The 21,307-nt window shown below is 42.2% G+C and overlaps 1 protein-coding gene and 1 long non-coding RNA gene across 5 annotated transcripts in view; one reads left to right on the top strand and one right to left on the bottom strand.

The window, feature by feature from the left end:
* Nucleotides 1-21,307, bottom strand: part of LOC119967685 — a 130,889-nt gene that overhangs the window by 59,759 nt on the left and 49,823 nt on the right. The gene's annotated exons all lie outside the window — the stretch shown is intronic.
* The window catches only part of tsnax (translin-associated factor X), a 171,472-nt gene that overhangs the window by 135,053 nt on the left and 15,112 nt on the right, over nucleotides 1-21,307 (top strand). The gene's annotated exons all lie outside the window — the stretch shown is intronic.

Raw genomic sequence — 21,307 nt, 5'->3', positions numbered from 1 at the left:
GGGCACAGGCAGGGAGGCTTCACATTCAAAGACTTCAGTGAAAAAAGGATGTTGAAGATGGTAGTTTGCAAGGACAGAAGGTTTAAAAAAATTTAATTTAAGGGGATGATGATGGTAGATTTATGGGGAGGGGACAGTACCAAAGAGGAGGGAACCGTTAATGATATTGGCTAACATGGGAGTCAAGAGAGTAGTTGAATGTTCAGCAATTTGGTGGGATTAGGTTCAAGAGATCAGAATTTGAGCCGTAAGACTAAGGTACGTTTGGAGAGAGCATGAGGTAGAATAGGAGAAAAAATAGAGAAAGATATCCTGGGGGGGAGATTTGTTAGTACTCTTTGGGGGGGTTTAAACTAATTCAGCAGGGGCATGGGAATCTGCATTGTAGTTTTGGGGTGCGAGAGATTGAGAGTAGAGAGGTCAGGAGCACAGATTTGACTTCGCAGGAGGGCGGCAGTGTTCAGGTCTGTGGTTTGAAGTGTGTCTATTTCAATGCCAGGAGTATACGAAATAAGGTAGGGGAACTGGCAGCATGGGTTGGTACCTGGGACTTCGATGTTGTGGCCATTTCAGAGACATGGATAGAGCAGGGACAGGAATGGTTGTTGCAGGTTCCGGGGTTTAGGTGCTTTAGTAAGGTCAGAGAAGGGGGCAAAAGAGGGGGAGGTGTGGCGCTGCTAGTCAAGGACAGTATTACGGTGGCAGAAAGGATGCAAGATGGGGATTCTTCTTCCGAGGTAGTATGGGCTGAGGTTAGAAACAGGAAAGGAGAGGTCACACTGCTGGGAGTTTTCTATAGGCCACCTAATAGTTCTAGAGATGTAGAGGAAAGGATGGCGAAGATGATTCTGGAAAAGAGCGAAAGTAACAGGGTAGTTGTTATGGGAGACTTTAACTTTCCTAATATTGACTGGAAAAGATATAGTTCAAGTACATTGGATGGGTCGTTCTTTGTACAATGTGTGCAGGAGGGTTTTCTGACACAATATGTTGACAGGCCAACAAGAGGTGAGGCCACTTTGGATTTGGTTTTGGGTAATGAACCAGGCCAGGTGTTAGATCTGGAGGTAGGTGAACACTTTGGAGACAGTGACCACAATTCGGTGACCTTTACGTTAGTGATGGAAAGGGATAAGTATACCCCGCAGGGCAAGAGTTATAGCTGGGGGAAGGGCAATTATGATGCCATTAGACATGACTTAGGATGTGTTGGTTGGAGAAGTAGGCTGCAAGGGTTGGGCACACTGGATATGTGGAGCTTGTTCAAGGAACAGCTATTGCATGTTCTTGATAAGTACGTACCAGTCAGGCAGGGAGGAAGGGGTCGAGCGAGGGAACCGTGGTTTACCAAAGAAGTGGAATCTCTTGTTAAGAGGAAGAAGGAGGCCTATGTGAAGATGAGGCGTGAAGTTTCAGTTGGGGTGCTTGATAGTTACAAGGAAGCGAGGAAGGATCTAAAGAGAGAGCTGAGACGAGCAAGGAGGGGACATGAGAAGTCTTTGGCAGGTAGGATCAAGGAAAACCCAAAAGCTTTCTATAGGTATGTCAGGAATAAAAGAATGACTAGGGTAAGAGTAGGGCCAGTCAAGGACAGTGGTGGGAAGTTGTGTGTGGAGGCTGAGGAGATAAGCGAGATACTAAATGAATACTTTTCGTCAGTATTCACTCAAGAAAAAGATAATATTGTGGAGGAGAATGCTGAGACCCAGGCTATTAGAATAGATGGCATTGAGGTGCGTAGGGAAGAAGTGTTGGCAATTCTGGACAAGGTGAAAATAGATAAGTCCCCGGGGCCTGATGGGATTTATCCTAGGATTCTCTGGGAAGCCAGGGAAGAGATTGCAGAGCCGTTGGCTTTGATTTTTAGGTCATCATTGGCTACAGGAATAGTGCCAGAGGACTGGAGGATAGCAAATGTGGTCCCTTTGTTCAAGAAGGGGAGTAGAGATAACCCCGGTAACTATAGGCCGGTGAGCCTAACGTCTGTGGTGGGTAAAGTCTTGGAGAGGATTATAAAAGATACGATTTATAATCATCTAGATAGGAATAATATGATCAGGGATAGTCAGCATGGTTTTGTGAAGGGTAGGTCATGCCTCACAAACCTTATCGAGTTCCTTGAGAAGGTGACTGAACAGGTAGACGAGGGTAGAGCAGTTGATGTGTATATGGATTTTAGTAAAGCGTTTGATAAGGTTCCCCACGGTCGGCTATTGCAGAAAATACGGAGGCTGGGGATTGAGGGTGATTTAGAGATGTGGATCAGAAATTGGCTAGTTGAAAGAAGACAGAGAGTGGTAGTTGATGGGAAATGTTCAGAATGGAGTTCAGTTACGAGTGGCGTACCACAAGGATCTGTTCTGGGGCCGTTGCTGTTTGTCATTTTTATAAATGACCTAGAGGAGGGCGCAGAAGGATGGGTGAGTAAATTTGCAGACGACACTAAAGTCGGTGGAGTTGTAGACAGTGCGGAAGGATGTTGCAGGTTACAGAGGGACATAGATAAGCTGCAGAGCTGGGCTGAGAGGTGGCAAATGGAGTTTAATGTGGAGAAGTGTGAGGTGATTCACTTTGGAAAGAATAACAGGAATGCGGAATATTTGGCTAATGGTAAAATTCTTGGTAGTGTGGATGAGCAGAGGGATCTCGGTGTCCATGTACATAGATCCCTGAAAGTTGCCACCCAGGTTGATAGGGTTGTGAAGAAGGCCTATGGTGTGTTGGCCTTTATTGGTAGAGGGATTGAGTTCCGGAGCCATGAGGTCATGTTGCAGTTGTACAAAACTCTAGTACGGCCGCATTTGGAGTATTGCGTACAGTTCTGGTCGCCTCATTATAGGAAGGACGTGGAAGCTTTGGAACGGGTGCAGAGGAGATTTACTAGGATGTTGCCTGGTATGGAGGGAAAATCTTATGAGGAAAGGCTGATGGACTTGAGGTTGTTTTCGTTAGAGAGAAGAAGGTTAAGAGGTGACTTAATAGAGGCATACAAAATGATCAGAGGGTTAGATAGGGTGGACAGCCAGAGCCTTCTCCCGCGGATGGAGGTGGCTAGCACGAGGGGACATAGCCTTAAATTGAGGGGTAATAGATATAGGACAGAGGTCAGAGGTGGGTTTTTTACGCAAAGAGTGGTGAGGCCGTGGAATGCCCTACCTGCAACAGTAGTGAACTCGCCAACATTGAGGGCATTTAAAAATTTATTGGATAAGCATATGGATGATAAGGGCATAGTGTAGGTTAGATGGCCGTTAGTTTTTTGGTTTTTTTCCATGTCGGTGCAACATTGAGGGCCGAAGGGCCTGTACTGCGCTGTATCGTTCTATGTTCTATATGAATTTGGGAGTCGAGATGGGGAACCTTGGTGGAAGATTGGCCTATTACACTGCGGGAAGGGAAGAATGGTCTCAATCTTTGTGTCAAAGAAGGTAGATAAATGTTTAAAAATGGGCTAAAGGATAAGACAAGAAATTATAAACCAAGTAGTTTTAATTTAGTTGTGGGTAAACTTGTGAATTCATAAGGTGAAATTAGTAATGACTTGCAAAAGCTTGGATGATAACAATGAGCAGAATTTGTAACGGATATTCTGGCTATTATTGAGTTATTTAAATTAATGAGACTCGGAAGTAGAAAAATCATCAGAACTATTTGATGTGTATGAGTAGCAGAAGAAGGACTTGAGTATAAACTGTAAATATGTAGTTTCAGTTTGCTAACTTGTGGTTTTGTATTTGTGCATACATGACCATTATGTGTATTATTTATCAGCATTTAGCCAGCATTTTCTTTCTATCAAAAATTTTACATCCACAACCACTTCTTGTCATTTTCCATTATAAATTCCGATGTCACATTTGTGATGAAAATAAGATATTGTCATACTTTATAGTTTATATTTTTGTATTAATATTATTAAAACTTAGGTTAGAATACATACGGATGGATTAAGAAAAAGAACAACAAAGAACAATACAGCATAGGAACAGGCCCTTCTGTCCTCTAAACCTACGCCAATCACGAGTCCCATCTAGACCAATCGCCTGTATCCTTCGATCCCGCGTCTGTTCATTTGCCTATCCATATAAGTCTTAAAGGTCTTATCTTTAACTTAGGCTAATGTATCTGCCTCAACCACCTCACTTGGCAGCGCATTCCAGGCCACCAGCACCCTCTGTAAAATACTTCCCCCGCACATCTCCACTGAGCCTGTCCCCCCTGAACTTGAAATTGTGACCCCTTGTAATTTTAGATTCTGCCCTGGGAAAAAGCCTTAAACTGTTCACCCTATCTTTACCCCAATAATTTTATAAACTTCTATCAGATCGCACCTCAGCCTCCATCTCTCTGGGGAGAACAATCTCAGTTTATTCAACCTCTCCTCATAGCTAATACCCTCCATACCGAGCAACATCCTGGTAAACCTTTTCTGTACTCTCTCCAAAGCCTCCACGTCCTTCTGGTAGTGCGGTCACCAGAATTGGACACAGTATTCCAAATGTGGCCAAATAAACTTTCTATGTAACTAACATAATTTTTGAGCTTTTATACTCGATACCCCGTCTTCCTAAAGCAAGCATGCCATATGCTTTCTTTACCACCGTTTCCACTGGTGCTGCCACTTTTAAGCATCTGTGGACCTGCATGCCCAGATCTCTCTGTGTCTCTGGTTCTGCTATTTATTTTATAGCTCCCACCTGAATTGGATCTATCAAAATGGATCACCTCGCATTTGTCCGGGTTAAATTCCATCTGCCATTTCTCTGCCCAATTTTGCAACCTAGCTATATCCTGTTGTATTCTCTGACAATCTTCATCACTATCCGCAACTCTTGCAATTTTAGTATCATCTGCAAAGTTCCTAATTAAAAGTGATGTAGTTAATTCTTTTGCAGGGGACGTGTTTTGTTAATAGATAGTAAAGGCTATGTTATCTGTTTGCAGATAAGAGAGCTAATGCAATGTTGTAACCATTGGAGCCTGACTCAATAAATCAACGCACGCGCAGCACAGTGGGTAACACTGCAGCCTCACGGCGCTGAGGTCCCAGTTTCGAGTCCGACTCTGGATCACTGTCCGTGTGGAGTTTGCACATTCTCCCCGTGTTTGCATGAGTTTTGTCTCCACAACCCAAAGATGTGCAGGGTAGGTGGATTGGCCACGCTAAATCCCCTTAATTGGAAAAATGAATTGGGTACTCTAAATTTAAAAAAAAAATCAACGCACATTTTGTAACAAGAGACAAAAGAATGCTGTGTGCTTTGAGTGTAACTGATGGGAGGGCCAGATCTATCTGGACAAAGGAGTTGGTTCCAGGGCTCTGAGCAGAAGGTTTTCAGCTTGGTCCTAAAAACAAGTTTCTCTCTCCAAGGACGCAGCAACAAGATAAAAAAGTAAAACTGGTTGTTAATTTTAGACATAAATGGTATTTGAAATGTATTGATTGCTTAACTGGAATATAGAGACAGCTCTTTGGAAGCAAGTTGAGATGTCATACCTGTTAAGCTATTTCTTTGTTGCTAATGTGCTCAATTATTGTGTTAAAATTAGTTTTTTAAATATAAAGCTGCCTACTGGTCAGTGTTATCATTCCTGTGGTTCTGATCCAGAATCATAGCACGTTTCTAGTAGAAACTGCCTATAAGATTTCTTGCTGTAATTACACTTCCAACTTTTAATATCACCTCAGTTTTGTGTCTCCCACCATCTCGGCCTGTGCTAATTGTCATGTGAGAGTACCTTTAAGAAATGGGTGTTTACTACTGCAGTGATGTCAGAGAATGGGTGTAGCTGGGCTGTCTGCCAGCTTTCTACTTTTGTTTTTGAGCAGGCTGCAGGGTGTGTTTTAGTTTTGTTATCAGTGTTGAAACTGCCATGAAAAGACTACCTCTTGATCATTTGGTGAATTCAGAATTATAAATGTTTTCAGTTAATTACTTTAACCTGATGTGCTTTTGTTTAAAGTTTTGTTTTTTGTAAGTTCTGGATGTTAAAAGGAAAGCTTAAAGGATTACTTAGTGTTGCATTCTTTGGGGGTTGTATTTGAATTAACGGTTGCTAAGATGTTCACTGTATGTTTTAAAATGGTTAACTTGAGTTCAAAGAATAAACATTGTTTTGCTTTAAAAAATACGTTTCCATTTCTGCTGTACCACACCTGTAGAACGGGCCGTGTGCTCCCCATACCACAATCTATTAAAAGTTGTGGGTCAGGTGACCTCCATGATACATTTTGGGGTTCTCTAAATCCTGGCCCATAGCAAATTGCAAAACTCCAATGCTCCACCATATCCACTTGTCTTCCCAAGTCTACATAATAATCGTAGCTTAATGTCACAAGTAGGCTTCAATGAAGTTACTGTGAAAAGCCCTTCGAAGTTGTGCTATTTAGCTATTAATCTATTTAATATGTATCATTACCTCATTGAAAACTTCAATGCTATCACTGCCCAAATGGGAAAATCCATTAGACTACTTATAGTACCAGACTTTATAATGGAGTTTGAAGTACTTTGTTCACCGTGATACAGTTATCCCCTGCTTCCTAACCCTGCTTCACCTGAAGACAACACTTGGCTGGACTCTTTTGGGCTGGATTCTCCGTTTTTGGGACCAAGTCCCCACGCCGTTGTGAAAACTGTGGTCTTTTACGCCAGGAAAACTGGCGTCAAAAGTTCACAGATTCACCGTTTTGCTGGGGGATAGCAGGTAGCCGTCGTAGAGCTTGCAGCTCTGGCTGCTGATACGGCCCCCAGCACTTGCAGCTCAGAGGCCGCGCATGCGCACGGCGGCGGGCTGAGCCCGCAGACCTGGACTGCTGTAGTGCCCCTCATCGGCTGCTCATGTGCCCCAGACCGCCAGCAAACATTGCCCCCAGCCCGTAATGAAGCCCCCCCCCCCCCCCCCCCCCCCCCCCCCCAGCCCGACGATCGGCCCTCCCTCTGACTGTGGTGGCCCCGGACTGAGTCCACAGCCGCCTCGCGAGTTTCCCGAACCATGAGAGTCCCACGTCGTCGGGAATTCGGCCGGTTGGGGACAGTGCATCGCGGGGTGGGCCTCAGGCAGTGGCCTGAGGCGGTGGATACTCGGTGAAGTAGGCTGATTTTTGGGGAGCGGAGAATTTGAAAACTGGCGCTGCTCCCGATTTCGGCTCCAAAACGGATTCTCCGACCCATTGCCGAATGCGATTTCAGCGTTGGCGGGGGACACAAAACCCAGCCCCAGTGTGTAATAACTAGTGATTGTGGTCAGCAACCATACTGGTACGAACAGGTGTTGCAGGATAAAAAAGTGATTATTGTGAGAAATTCATGTTTCCAGATTTATAATGGAAGCAGTCTATGTAAACTCATACTGTATTTATGTTCTCCCACATTAATGATGTAACATTGCCTTCGCTAGGAAGTGGATGTAATTGTGTGACAAGTCTACATGTAAAATTTCTACTATACCTTCTGGTATAAATATTTGTTCTGGAAACAATGCCAAGAAGTAAATGAAGATATATATATATTTTAAAAAAATATAGCACCTGTAAAGAATAGGTAAATCCCTATCCTGGAAATAAAAATGCAGGGTATTGTGAAGAGGGGAGCAGATTGATTGAGTGGATGGGCAGAACACTGCAGTTACAACTTAATGTAAGATTGGGAGTATTGTCAGAATTGGTAAACACTGCCACAGAACTGGATTAACAAAGGGATTTGGGTGCAGGTTCACAAGTTAGTGAAATCTAGTTAAATGTTACAAAATCAGTCAAATAGGTCAGGTCTACTGGGCTTCATTACAAGATATTTGGAAGATAAAAGCAAATAAATGCCACAGTAATTATACAGGTCTCTAGTCAGAGATCATTTGAAATAGTGTTCAATTTAGGCACCACTTTAGGATGGACCTTCTGGTCTTGGAAAGCGTCCACAATAATTCATCAGGATAATACCTGAGACTCGATGGACTGAATAGCCTCCTACTGCACTGTATGTTCTATATTCTATGTTCTATGAAGGCACATTGTAATGAGAGATTGACCTAGATGTGGGTTAGTTCCCTGAAGATAAGATGAAAGGGTAATTTTATTGAGATTTTGAATCAAATTAAATTAATACAGCAGATAAGGAATAATTCTTCTCTGTAGCAGGCAATTGTATGAGGGTATAATTATTGAATTCGAGGAGAGTGGGTCAAAAATGAATTAAGGAATACCATTTTGCACAGGGGTTGTGAAAATCTGGGTCACACACACTATCATTGCCATGACCAATCAGAGTCAACCTGTCTGGTATGAATTTAAACCAAAACGTGGCAGTTAACTTCCCTGGTGCAATTACTGTGGCAACGGCGCTACCATTCAGAGTCCGCTTGCCAACCAATCGGCACTCATGCAGTCAAAATTGCTGTTCGCTTTATAATTGGTATTCTTGCATCTGTCCTGATAACTGTAAGATGAAAAGCTTCAACAGCATGCCTCCCTTTTTCATCAATATTCAAGTTCAGTACTATCAAATGACTATAGAGATGACAACGCTGTGGCTCTAATCTGTACCTTAAAGAATAATTAGGCTAAAATTCTCTTTATCACCTTAATGGAACACATTCCTATTTCTATAAAGCAGCTAATCAGTCAGTGCAATGAGAGCAGTGTTTTGGAAATCAGTAGAGATTTCGTAAAAACAATACATCAATTTGCATACATCCTATTGCAAATGAAAGCTTAAAATTCTGTGCAGCCTTCATGGAAGCCAAGTAATGGCACTTGCTGTACATTACACTGACATGTTATGGGAACCCTTTGTTGTATTTCCATGTTTGCTTTGTCAGTCTTTCACAGGACTGGTAAACAAACTAAGTTTGGTTTATTTCAGGAGGTAGTACAGAATGGCTCAACAGACAGATTTATTCAAGATTCAACAGCTATTATTAATGGGTGATGCGACCATCAATTCACTCAAGACACGAGTGGAAGTAAACTGTGGCTTTAATTGACTTACAACTGAGCCTGCCTGCGACCAGAAGAATTGAGGGCAGACTCACAAGTCCGCAGCATTTTATACTTCCGGTAGTGGGAGGCGCCATGGGCAGGGCCAAGGGTGGAGCCCTGTACAAGCTCCTCATCTCCCCCTGTGGGCAGAGCCGTGCAACGGCTCACAGATGGAGCCCACAGGGACACAGTAATACACAGTGTGAATTATACGCATTATACATTCACCACAATGGGAAAGTACAGCTGCAATTCCTTCATACCACATGCTAATAGTGAAACTGAAAGCTCCTCTGAACAATGTCTGCTAGTCACATGGTTTACATCCTGGTTACTTATTAGCATATTCTTTCAAACCAATATCACAACACCCTATCCAGGGGATCTGTTTCATGCATGAGCAAGGCAAGCAACAACATCCACCAATTTGTTTGAAGAATCCTCACAGACCTTGAGATGAGTCCCATCACAATTTATATCACCTATTTACACTTGTATAATATTGCCAGGCTCTACTTCTGCCTCCACTTGTCTTCTGCTGAAACGGTCATTCGTGCCTTTGTTTCCTTTAGACTTGAGAATTTCAATGCACTTCTGGCCAGCCAGTTGTTTTCAAGCCTCCATAAACTTGAGGTCTTCCACAATTCTGTTGCTCTTATTCTAAATGGCACCAAGCCCTGTTCACCTTTTAAAGTGTCCACTGACCTACATAGGCTCTTGATTAACAACTTCTTCATTTAAAAATTTGCATCCTGGTTTTCGAATTCTTCAATTGCCTCTCCTCTCCCTATCTTTGTAACTTTTTACAGTGTGAGAAATCCTCAGGGATATCTGCACTCCACCAACGGACGGCATAGTGGTTAGCACTATTGCTTCATAGCACTAGGGACCCAGGTTCGATTCCCAACTTGGGTCACTGTCTGTGCGGAGTCTGCACGTCTCCCTGTGTCTGCGTGGGTTTCCTCCAGGTGGTCCAGTTTCCTCCAACATTTCGACTAGGGGATTTTCACAGCAACTTAATTGCATTATTACTGTAAGTGTACTTATGACAATGATTATTAAGAAAAAAAAGGAGCAGAGTAACACAGACCACACTTTCAAGATTTCAGTATTCAACTGGGGATGTGTGCCCACTTGTTACCATTTGATTTACTCCTTAATAATGCTGTTAGGCTCCACCGTTAGCCTCGGTGCAAACTCCGGGCAGCTATAATGTGCAAACTTTGAGCGGTCTTTTAATAGTAGCTTCAAAGTAAAATAGATCCATCGAACCAGCAGAATATAGTCTGTTTTACATGGTGTGGTACTGTTATCTTTACATTAATTGTCATCAACTGTCCTTCTATTTGAGGGTAACGTTTACTGAGGGTCATGGGTTTCTGCCATGGATCTTCATGTGACTTAACAGGCCAATTTCTGGGGCACCGCAGTGATTAGCACTGGGACTGCGGCGCTGAGAACCCGGGTTCGAATCCTGGCCCTGGGTCACTGTCCATGTGGAGTTTGCACATTCTCCCTGTGTCTGCGTGGGTTTCACCCCCACAATCCAAGGTTAGGTGGATTGGCCACGCTAAATTGCCCCTTAATTGGGAAAAAAAAATTGGGTACTCTAAATTTATTTTAAAAAAATTAACAGGCTGATATCTATTGGCACATGGGCAGTATGTCCTGCCAGGTAGTCAGATCTGGTGTGCAGGACTTGCTTCCTATTATTTCTTTCTGTGTTGCTGCTCGGCCTCATTGTTAAGACATTGGGTGGCACAAAGAATAATGCGGCTTAATGGACAAGTTGCTGTAACCTTGCACGATGGTAGCAAGCTCCCAGCCATTAATGTTAATGGAAAACTTTGAAGTATTTAATAGAATACGTATCGCACTTTGTTGCAGATGCAAAACAGTTTTATAACTGCTGGCTGAAATGGACGGCATGTTCTTATCCAAGGTTTTTCAAAGTATGGGCCGCGACCCACAGGTGCATTGTAGGCAGGTGTACGATGGTTGAAGCGTCCCTCAGTAGTCCTGATTACCGGATAAGCACCTAATGGCCTCTACCACCATTTTTATTGAGAGTGGCTGCTGCTGCTGCTTTTTAAATGAGAAGGAAATGAGGCTGTGTGCAGTCTTCTGGCCATAAGCAGCAGCAGAGAGCAGGTTACATGCCCTGTACATACACTTGACGTCAAGCGTCCTGTTTGTTTGTGCTTTTTGATGCCAAATCAGGGAGGAGAGCTTCTTCCATTTTCTAGCTGCTAGCAAACAAGCAAGGCAGCAGGACTATGAAGATGAGTCATTTGCTTACAAGAAAAGAAGGCCCGTGACACAAATAGGCAGAGTTCTCACTGGTGAGGCTCTCTCATCTGAATCTGCTGGAGAGAGCTGCGAAGGCGAATCCAGGGCAGGATAGAGCAGTGCTAGTGTTAGCTCTGGACAGATCTCCAGGGCCTCTGGTTAACAGCTTACAAAGAAGAAACTTAGGAACAAAGCAGTATAAATGATTTCTTGAGGTATGGTTTTGTAAATTGTGCCAGTGCAAATAAGGATGCAAAGCCCATGTGTGTTAGATGTAGAGAAGAACTGGCAAATGAGAAGTTTCAGATTTTGAAAGAGAAGTAGTGGGTGAAAATTTTCTTTATGAGGTTGACCCCAGAGTTAGTTATTCATATCAACTGACTCCAAATTAAAAGACTATTCTGCTGTACTTGACCTGTGACAGCACTTTAAAAGCATTCCAAAAGCCCATGAGGCTGTCAGAATTCTGGAGCAGCATCTCCCAGGAGTATCCAGTGCTGAGTAAAACAAGCAGTTTGTTGCTATTGCCCTTCACGACAACCTACATGTGCGAGGTTGGATTTTCTGTTCTCACAAAGATGAAGATGGCAGATAGGAACTGCCTGACGTCTGCACCTGATATGGACATTGCCCTCTCCTGTGAACCGGATTGAAATGAGATTGTGAGGACTAAGCAGGCTCCCCTTTCGCATCAAAGGTAAGCGAACGTGGCGTGGGGCAAGAAGGTTGACTGGCTTGTTGGCAAAAGTGCGTCTCGGGAAGACACTGTTCTAGCTGCTAGTGAGGCAATAGGACTGGGAAGATTAATTGTTTTCTTCCAAGAAAGAGAAGGCCAGAGACACAAATGGGCAGAGAGTACCTACTGGCAAGGATCTCTCACCTGAATCTGCTGGTCAGAGCTGATCAGGGGAATCCATGGCAGGACAGAGTAGAACTAATGTTAACTCTGTACAGAGCTCCAGGGCCTCAGCAGTTTCAATTTCAAATAGCTTGTCACTATTACGTAAAAAATCTACTCTAACAACCAGTTGTATTTTACAAGTGTGCAGAGGAGCTATCATCCGAACATCGTAATTAGATTACTATCCACAAGTGTATAATTTTGTGTGTATGTTTAAAAAGAAAATTACCGATAACCAGATCAAAACTTTATAAAAGTGTTATGGGAGCGGCATTTTCGGAACCCCAAAATGCATCATGGAGTTCAACCGACCTCTCCCTTTAATGTATTGTTGCACAGGTGTGGTATTACAATTATGGACACGTGGGTTTTTAAACACAAAACAATGTTTATTCGATGAATTCAACTTAACCTTTTTAAATAAACATTGGATCACTTAACACCCCTTACTTCAAAGATAACTCTGAAAATAATACAGCACTAAATAATCCCTTAAAATGTTCCTTCAAACCTCCAAAAGACTTCACACCTTTAAACAGAAACACATCAGGTTAAAGACATTACTATTATGAGTTTAAATCACCCAAATGATTCAGAGATAGTCTTTCATGGCAGAGATCACAGCAGATCCAGCTCAGTGCAAAACACAGACACACCCAAGCTCTTTTCTCAATACTGACTTTCTCCTTTCAAAACAGCTCACAGCAAACCAGCCAGGCATTTTTCAACTGCTTTCTCAAAACTGGCTTTCTCCTTTCAAAACAGCTCACAGCAAACCAGCCAGGCACTTTTCAGCTGCTTTCTCAAACTGAAATCAAAACACAGCAAAATGGCTGAGCTAAAAACCCAGCTCCACCCACACTCTTGACATCACTTCAGTAATATGAGCTGCACCATTTCTTAAAGGTACTCTCACATGACAAAAGTACCACTTTGTTTTGAGGCCAGTAGAAGTTGTCATTGCACAGGGTGACTGAATGCACTCTCAACCATCAGGAAAATGATGGAAGATGGCATCGACAGTGATATCAAGTTAAGCTTGGGTCCTGCTCGGATCACTCCTGTGTCAAACCTCATTACAGTATTGTTCAAATATTGACAGAAGGTCTGCAATCCAGAGGTGAGGTGAGAGTGACTGTTATTGACATCAAGGCAGCATTTTACCAAAAGTGGCAGAGTACAATTGAATTCAATGGAATTTTGGGTGAAAACTCTCCCATTGGCTGGAGTCATACTTAGTTCGAAGGAAGATGATTATGGTTGTTGGAGATCAATCATTCAGCCCCAGTACATTGCTGCGGGAATCCCATGGGGCAGCATCTAAGGCCCAACTAGTTTCAGTTACTTCATTAATGACCTTCCCTCCGTCATAAAGTCAGAAATGGGGATGTTCACTGATCATGGCAGTGTTCAGTTCTATTTGCAACTCCTCAGATAATGAAATAACCTATGCCCATAGCAGGAAGAATATAACAGGCTTGGGATGATAAATGGGAATTAAGATTCACAACACTCAAGTGCCAGACGATGACTATCTCCAACAAAAGCGTAGTGGTACTGTCACTGGACTAGTAATCCAGACATCCAGGGTAATGCTTTGGGGTCTCAGGTTCGAATCCCACAACGGCAGATGGTGAAATATGAATTCAATAAAAAAATCAGGAATGAAAAGTCTAATGATAACCATGAAACCATTGTCGATTGTCATAAAAGCTCATTCGATTCACTAATGCCTCCCACCCATTGACTCCATCCCGCTGCCTGGGGAAAGCGGGCAGCATAATCAAAGACCCCTCCCACCCAGTTTATGCACTCTTCCAACTTCTTCCATCAGGCAGGAGATACAAAAGTCTGGGAACACACACAAACAGACTCAAAAACAGCTTCTTCCCCACTGTTACCAGATTCCTAAACGACCCTCTTGTGGACTGACCTCATTAACACTACACCCCTGTATGTTTCACCCGATGCTGGTGTTATGTAGTTACATTGTGTACCTTGTGTTGTCCTATTATGTATTTTTTAAAAAACTTTTCTTTTCATGTACTTAATGATCTGTTGAGCTGCTCGCAGAAAAATACTTTTCATTGTACCTCGGTACACATGACAATAAACAAAATCCAAATCCAATGTCCTTCAGGCAGGCAAATCTGCTGTCGGTACTTGGCATGGGCTACACGTGACTCCAGATACACAGCCATGTCGTTGACTCTTAAAATGTCACTCAGCTTGAGGGAAATTAGGGATGGGCAACAAGTGCAGGCCTTGCCTGTGATGCCCACGTCCCACGAAAGAAAACAAAAACACCACCCATGACACTGAATGCCATTAATGTTGCTGAGTTCCGCACCATCAATGTTCTGGGGCTATCATTGACTAGACAGTTAACTGGGCCAGCCACATAATTTCTGTGGCTGCAACAGCAGGTCAGAGGCTGGGTATTCTGTGATGACTATCTCACCTCCTGACTTCCTTAAGCCTTTCAGGGGTCAGGCACAACTCGAGAGAGATGGAATGCTCTTCTGGATGAGTATGACTCCAACAGCACTCGAGCGTGGCAACATCCAGGACAAAATAACCTGCACTACTGGCCACTCCATCCATCATCTTAAACATTGTCTGCCTGGGGAAGCACAGTGGCTAGCACAGCTGCCTCACGGCACCGAGATTCGATCCCGGCTCTGGGTCGCTGTACGTGTGGAGTTTGCACATTCTCCCATGTTTGCTCCCCACAACCCAAAGATGTGCAGGGTAGCTAGATTGGCCATGCTAAATTGCCCCTTAATTGGAAAAAAATGAATTAGGTACTCTAACTTTATAAAAAAAGGAAAGAAAAAAAAATCATTCTCTGCCTTCTTCATGGGTGCACCTTGGATGTAGTGAGTACCAGCACAAGATGCACTGCAGAAATTTGCCAAGGCTTCTTCTATATCACCTTCCAAGCCATGACCTCTTCTGCGTAGAACAAGGGCACAAGGAAGATTGGGAACACTGCCATCTACAAGTTTCTGTCCAAGTGGCACACTACCCTGACATGGAAATATATTACAAATCTTCTTCATTACGGTGAAAATCCTAGTACTCCCTCCCTAATGGTACTATGGGTGTTCTGACACCTCCTTCTCATAGGCCATTAGGAATGGGGAATAAATGCTGGCCTTGCCAGTCCCATAGGCACCCCATGAACAGATAAGAGGACAAGGCAATGCTGAGTAATTTCCAGTTTGTCGGAATTCTGACCTTTTTCATTTTTTTCTGGTGTGTGTATTTTGAAATTATAGATTTTTAAATTTATATGATACATTATTTATATGTTGATCTATAATGTGCAAACTTTAATAACATGCCAAATGTTACGGTGCTGCTTTCTTGCTATTTTGTTTTACTGTTACCTGGGCTCATGTTAATTCTCAAGGTTTTAAAAAATGTATTTGTTCATGGGATGAGGGCATTGCTAGCAAGGTCGGTATTTGTTGCCCATCCCTCATTGCCCTTGAAAAGACAATGTTGAGTTAAAATCTGATCACATTGAAAAATAGCTTATGAAACAATGCATAGTCCTGTGCTTCACTTCACATGTGCCTAATCCAGAAGATAATGTTCTGTTGTAAGTATGGATTTCATCCTGGATTACATGCACTAACTACTTTGAATGTTGAAATGCTGAGGTCGCTTTGGTGATTTGATACAAATGAATTGGTCGGCAGTCTAGGCAACAATAAAAGGGAAACAAAGAAAAAAACTAATGTTTGTACCAACTTGATGTGTACCCATTTGAAGTGGTCTAGAATTGTACAAGTAGATTTGTAATGGTGGGGGAATGGAAAGTATTTCTCACTGTATTCAGCTCGGGTCAAAGGTCAAGAAGTCCAGTGGACTAACCTGGGTCAAGAAATAATATGAAGTGTGCTATACTCTGTCCTAACAATATACCGTGGCTCTACAATCAGGAGAGCATACTTATTGTACCAGTGTGACAGTCGCATTCACCTAGCTGGATTTAAATCCAAATGCCAGGGCTGTGAGGACCATGTTTTAACCAAGTCCTTTGTGGCATTTTCTAGTAGTTTTCTTTGACTTGAATATACTGTAGTTTCTATTTTGTACCACTTCTTAGTTTTTATAACTTTTAATGGTACCTCGTGGCAATCAGGAGCATTTATCAATTTAATTTACCGATTCCCACCATTGATTCAAGATCTCAGAATAGCTGCTAAAGGAGAGCACCAAATTTAAGCTCCATTCCTAAAAGGAGTTAACTTCGGGAAATGATCTGAGTCTAAGATGAATATTAAAGTACTTTAATTTTTCACAGGTTATGAATTTAAGAGTCTGTTCCTTTTCTGAAAGCAACAAAGCAAATCCTATACTTGTCGGGTCAAGAAGTTAATGTGCATTGAAGGGCATTATCAGATATAATGTTGTATATTGCTGTTCCTATCCGATCTAGATTTGTTGATATTCAAAATGAATGAGGGACTTTGCAATTTAGCTAACATTTAGTTACTGAACACTAAGAACACAACAAATCTTGATACTAAAACATGGGTATCCAATTCTTTGATTTTCCCATGGATAGCAATTTCATTTAAGCAATGTAATTTTCCTTCCATTCTTCCGCCTCTGTGTTTAAAACCAGATTTCAGTAATAAAAAACTGAATACCTAAAGTGGATAACTAATGACAGCAATGTAAAACTTTGGTGGTCAAAAGTCAGCCCAATATTTTACTTGTGATTTATTTCCCTTCAAAAATGGTTTCAGTTAATCCTTGGCTCAAAGTAACGTCCAGAATTTTCCCTGTGTTATAATCCTCAAGGAGGTCATGGTATCAGGACAATTAGATTCCAGGTGACCTCCTCTCAATATGAGTTTGCCCGGTAGCAAGGGGACGGGGTTTCCCCCTTAACTGGGAGATTAGACCTCTAGTATAAAAACCCCGACCTGGGAGCAGGGTGGGGAGGAAGACCCTTCGGGGAGTGGAGAGTGTATTATCGTAAAGACAAGTTAATTTGTGGCGTGTTTTTTCAGGGAGTTCCCCTCCACTATTCAATGATACTTAAGTCACTATTTTGGGCCCTGGGGAGTTTCTCACCAGTTTAGCGGGTCACTTTCTATGTGGAATTTGCATATTCTCCCTGTGTCTGCGTGGGTTTCACCCCCACAACCCAAAGATGTGCAGGCCAAGCTACATTGCCCCTTAATTGGAAACAAATAATTGGGTACTCTAAATTTATTTTAAAAAAAGGAAAATAAAGATTTTCTTTTATCACTGGGGAGCTGAACTCCGAGGTTAAGTGAACTCAGCTTTGACAAAGGGTCATCTGGACTCGAAACGTTAGCTCTTTCCCCCCCCCCCCGCACTATTCCTTTCCATGCTCCCGAACTTCTCAATGCGATGGCCAACGGCTCAGTTGCAAGTGCAAACAGCAGGGGGGGACATAGGACATCCCTGCCTTGTCTCACGGTGGAGAGAAAAGTATCTCGAGCTGATGTTGTTTGTGCGGACACTCGCCTTCGGCTCCTTATATAATAGCTTTACCCAGTTCACAAATCTTGGTCGAATCCCAAACCACTCCAGAGCTGCCATCAAGTACCCCCATTCTACCCGGTCAAATGTCTTCTCAGCATACAATGACACAACCACCTCTGTTTCCTTCTCTTCCGCCGGTGCCATAATGACGAGCTGCCTCCCTCTCACGAACCCCCCATCTGATCTTCACCTATCACCTTCGGGAGGCACACCTCCAGCCGACCCAGTACCTTCACCAATACTTTTGCGTCCACATTCAAAAGTGATAGGGGCCTATACGACCCACACTCCGTCGGATCCTTATCTTTTTTTAGCAACAGTGAAATCGATGCCTGCCCCAAGGTTTGTGACAACACCCCCTTCCCTATCGCCTCCTCAATCATCCCCACCATCAGGGGTGCCAGCTTACCCTTGAATTTTTTATAATATTCCACCGGAAACCCATCCCGGCCCTGCCACCTTCCCCGACTGCTTCCTCCCAATCGCATCCACGACAACTATTATTACACGAGAAAGTCAATAATCTTGCTCACTAGCACTTGTTGGTGGATGACACATGACACAGTGGTAGTTGACAAAGGAGGGGAATTCAGGATCATTTCTGCAAAATACAACAAAGCCTGCACTGATACCCAGCATTGATGGTGCACCATCGATTGTGATTGAAACCAGTTGTTCCAATGACCCAGCACGGTAGCATTGTGGATAGCACAATTGGTTCACAGCTCTAGGGTCCCAGGTTCGATTCCGGCTTGGGTCACTGTCTGTGCAGAGTCTGCACATCCTCCCTGTGTGTGCGTGGGTTTCCTCCGGGTGCTCCGGTTTCCTCCCACAGTCCAAAGATGTGCAGGTTAGGTGGATTGGCCATGATAAATTGCCCTTAATGTCCAAAATTGCCAAGTGTTGGGTGGGGTTACTGCATTATGGGGACAGGGTGGAGGTGTTGACCTTGGCTAGGGTGCTCTTTCCAGGAGCCGGTGCAGACTCGAGTCGAATGGCCTCCTTCTGCACTGTAAATTCTATGATTCTGATTCTCAGTTTTTTTTCTCAGTCACATACCGTTTGAATTTGTTGTAGACGTCCTTGCCTCTTGTCCTCTCATTGAGTCGCAAAAGAGTGAGAAGTCCTCCTTTGTTGTTGAGTCTTTGTTTTTGTTCACATGGCATTCAATCAGTTGGGTCATGTCTACTATTTCATCAGTGAGAAACATTCACAGCCTGATGTGTCTTGGTGTATTTGCTAAGACATGTCCTTGGACAATAATTCCATCCTTGTGGCTCCTGTTGCCCATTGGCATGCTCTTGATAGTTGTCATAATTTCATCTTTGTTTTCAGCAACAACCGTCAGAGCCTCCTTGATAACTTTACCATCAGTGAATGGTTTCTTATGTTTTGCCAGGACATGGTTAATGTGAAAATACACCTCTTTGCTAGCCTTGCCATCATCCACAGGTTTTGAAAAGCGTGACTGTTGAACTTTCAAAATTCCCATAACTCCCCAACGTTCTTCGTCTGAGTAACACTGTTTAAAGCAGTGGTTCCCAACCTTTTTTTGGCCATGCCCCACCTAATCACCTCTAAAATCCTGATGCCCCCCCTCCCCCCCATGTGGTGATATATAATTCTTATCATTTAAAAAGTGAACTCCGTTTCAGCTGAAGAAGCTTAAAACGCCAATACATTGGTTTAAACAAGCTTCAAAAGAACATGGCATCCATGAAAAAGAAAAATGAAATAAACAAAAGACAGTTAAAGTTCTAAGCAAGAAATTACTAAGAAATTGTAAAAAAAATAGAAAAAAACATTAAGTGGTATTAAAATAATAATGATAAATATGATAATAAAAGAGTATTCATAGGTAACAAAGAGAGAGAAAATTTCTATATTAGAATATTGAAATATTTGTGGATTGTCTCATACAAAAACAGCAAATAAAGTTTCAAAACATATAATAGAGAACTGAAATGTTATACAACACAAACTAATTTGAATGGAAGCTTTTTCTGTAATACTTCGATTATTTTAATTACTGTACAATAAAGTAAAGGTACCTATCAAATGCAAAATACCATTTCAGCTCACCTCAAGATAATTAGAATAAAGTTAGTGAGACCCTTGTGCTTCATGCCTGCTGCAAAGAGATTTTATATTAGGCACTAATTTAGTCAGCTTCAGTCTCAAATCTCCTCGTTCCAGTCGATTTCTTTTCTTCAGCAGCAAATCATTTACAGCACTAAAACCACATTCAGCTAAATATGAAGATGGGAACGGTAACAACAGTTTTCTTGCAAACCTGGTTGAATTTGGGTATTTAGTTTCTGTTTCATCACAAAGCCATGCCATCGCTCCTTTTATGTTGAATAAAGTTTTAACTGACTCATCATTTTGTATTTCCGAGAGTTCTTCTTGGTACTGCATTGAAACATCAGATAGATCCACTAGCACTGGCTGCATGACCCATGTTGGAAAATCAATCTGTTTTAAATCAGAAAATCTTTCTTTCAAATCAGAGGCCAATATTTTCAGATGATCAACAATGACAAGTACAGCAGCATCAGTTGGCTCACATTTCTTTAGCCAATGAAACTGGTCAAAATTTTTGTCAGAAATATGTTTTTGGCATAACTCGATAAATGAAATAAAGCCAAATATCTTCGCCTTTGCATCAACAAGAGTTTTATTTGTTCCTTGAAGTTGTTTATTCAACACATTCAGTTTTTCAAAAATATCTGCTAAATAACTCACAAACGCTTTTCCATCAACGGTTAGCAGGTGCTTCATTTCAGGCTTTTCACTTAAAAAGTCACTAAGCTCATCAAATAGTTCCATGAATCTTTTCAAACAATTCCCCTTCGAAAGCCACCGTACCTCAGTGTGAAGTAAAAGTCTCACATGGTCTGCATTGTTATCTTCACAAAATTGCTTGAAAAGACGCTCACATTTGGCATTAGCTTTGATAGCATTGATAGATTTTATAACTGATTTCAGTACCTCATTAAGTACAGGAGAAATATTTTTCGACACTAAGTTCTCTATGAATAACACAGTGCACAAGAAGCATTTCCGGATTCTCATCTTTCATCAATTTTAAGCAGCCATTTTTCTTGCCCATCATAACAGGAGCACCATCAGCTGCACAAGATGTTATGTTTTCCATTGGTATATTATTGACATCTAAGTAGTGTTTTAGTTTATTATATATATCAGTGGCGGTAGTGGTGGTCTCTAACGATTTGCAGAATAACATTTCTTCAGCAAATTCACCTTTATCAATATATCTTACATAGGTTAGCAATAAGGCCTCACTGTCTCTCACAGTTGATTCATCCATTTGTACTGAGAATTTTCTTGATTTCAGCTTTTCAACAAGTTGTGTTTCAATATCTTCACTCATTTCATCTATTCTTCTCCTAACAGTGTTGTTACTGAGTGGCATGGCTTTAACATCTTTGTCATCTTTTTCCAGAACTGTTTTAAGAAATGCTGATATTGATGGTTTAATTAAATCCTCCCCTATAATATGATTTTTTCCAGATTTAGCAATGAGTAAAGAAATTTCATAACTAGCCTCAAGAGTACGACTGACAGTAACAGTTTGTGCAGTGAAC

The sequence above is a fragment of the Scyliorhinus canicula genome, chromosome 6, assembly GCF_902713615.1.
Source record: "Scyliorhinus canicula chromosome 6, sScyCan1.1, whole genome shotgun sequence".
NCBI classification, from domain to species: Eukaryota; Metazoa; Chordata; class Chondrichthyes; order Carcharhiniformes; family Scyliorhinidae; genus Scyliorhinus; species Scyliorhinus canicula.
The sequence above is the reverse complement of the archived record's forward strand: the minus strand, read 5'-3'. Positions and strand labels throughout refer to the sequence as shown.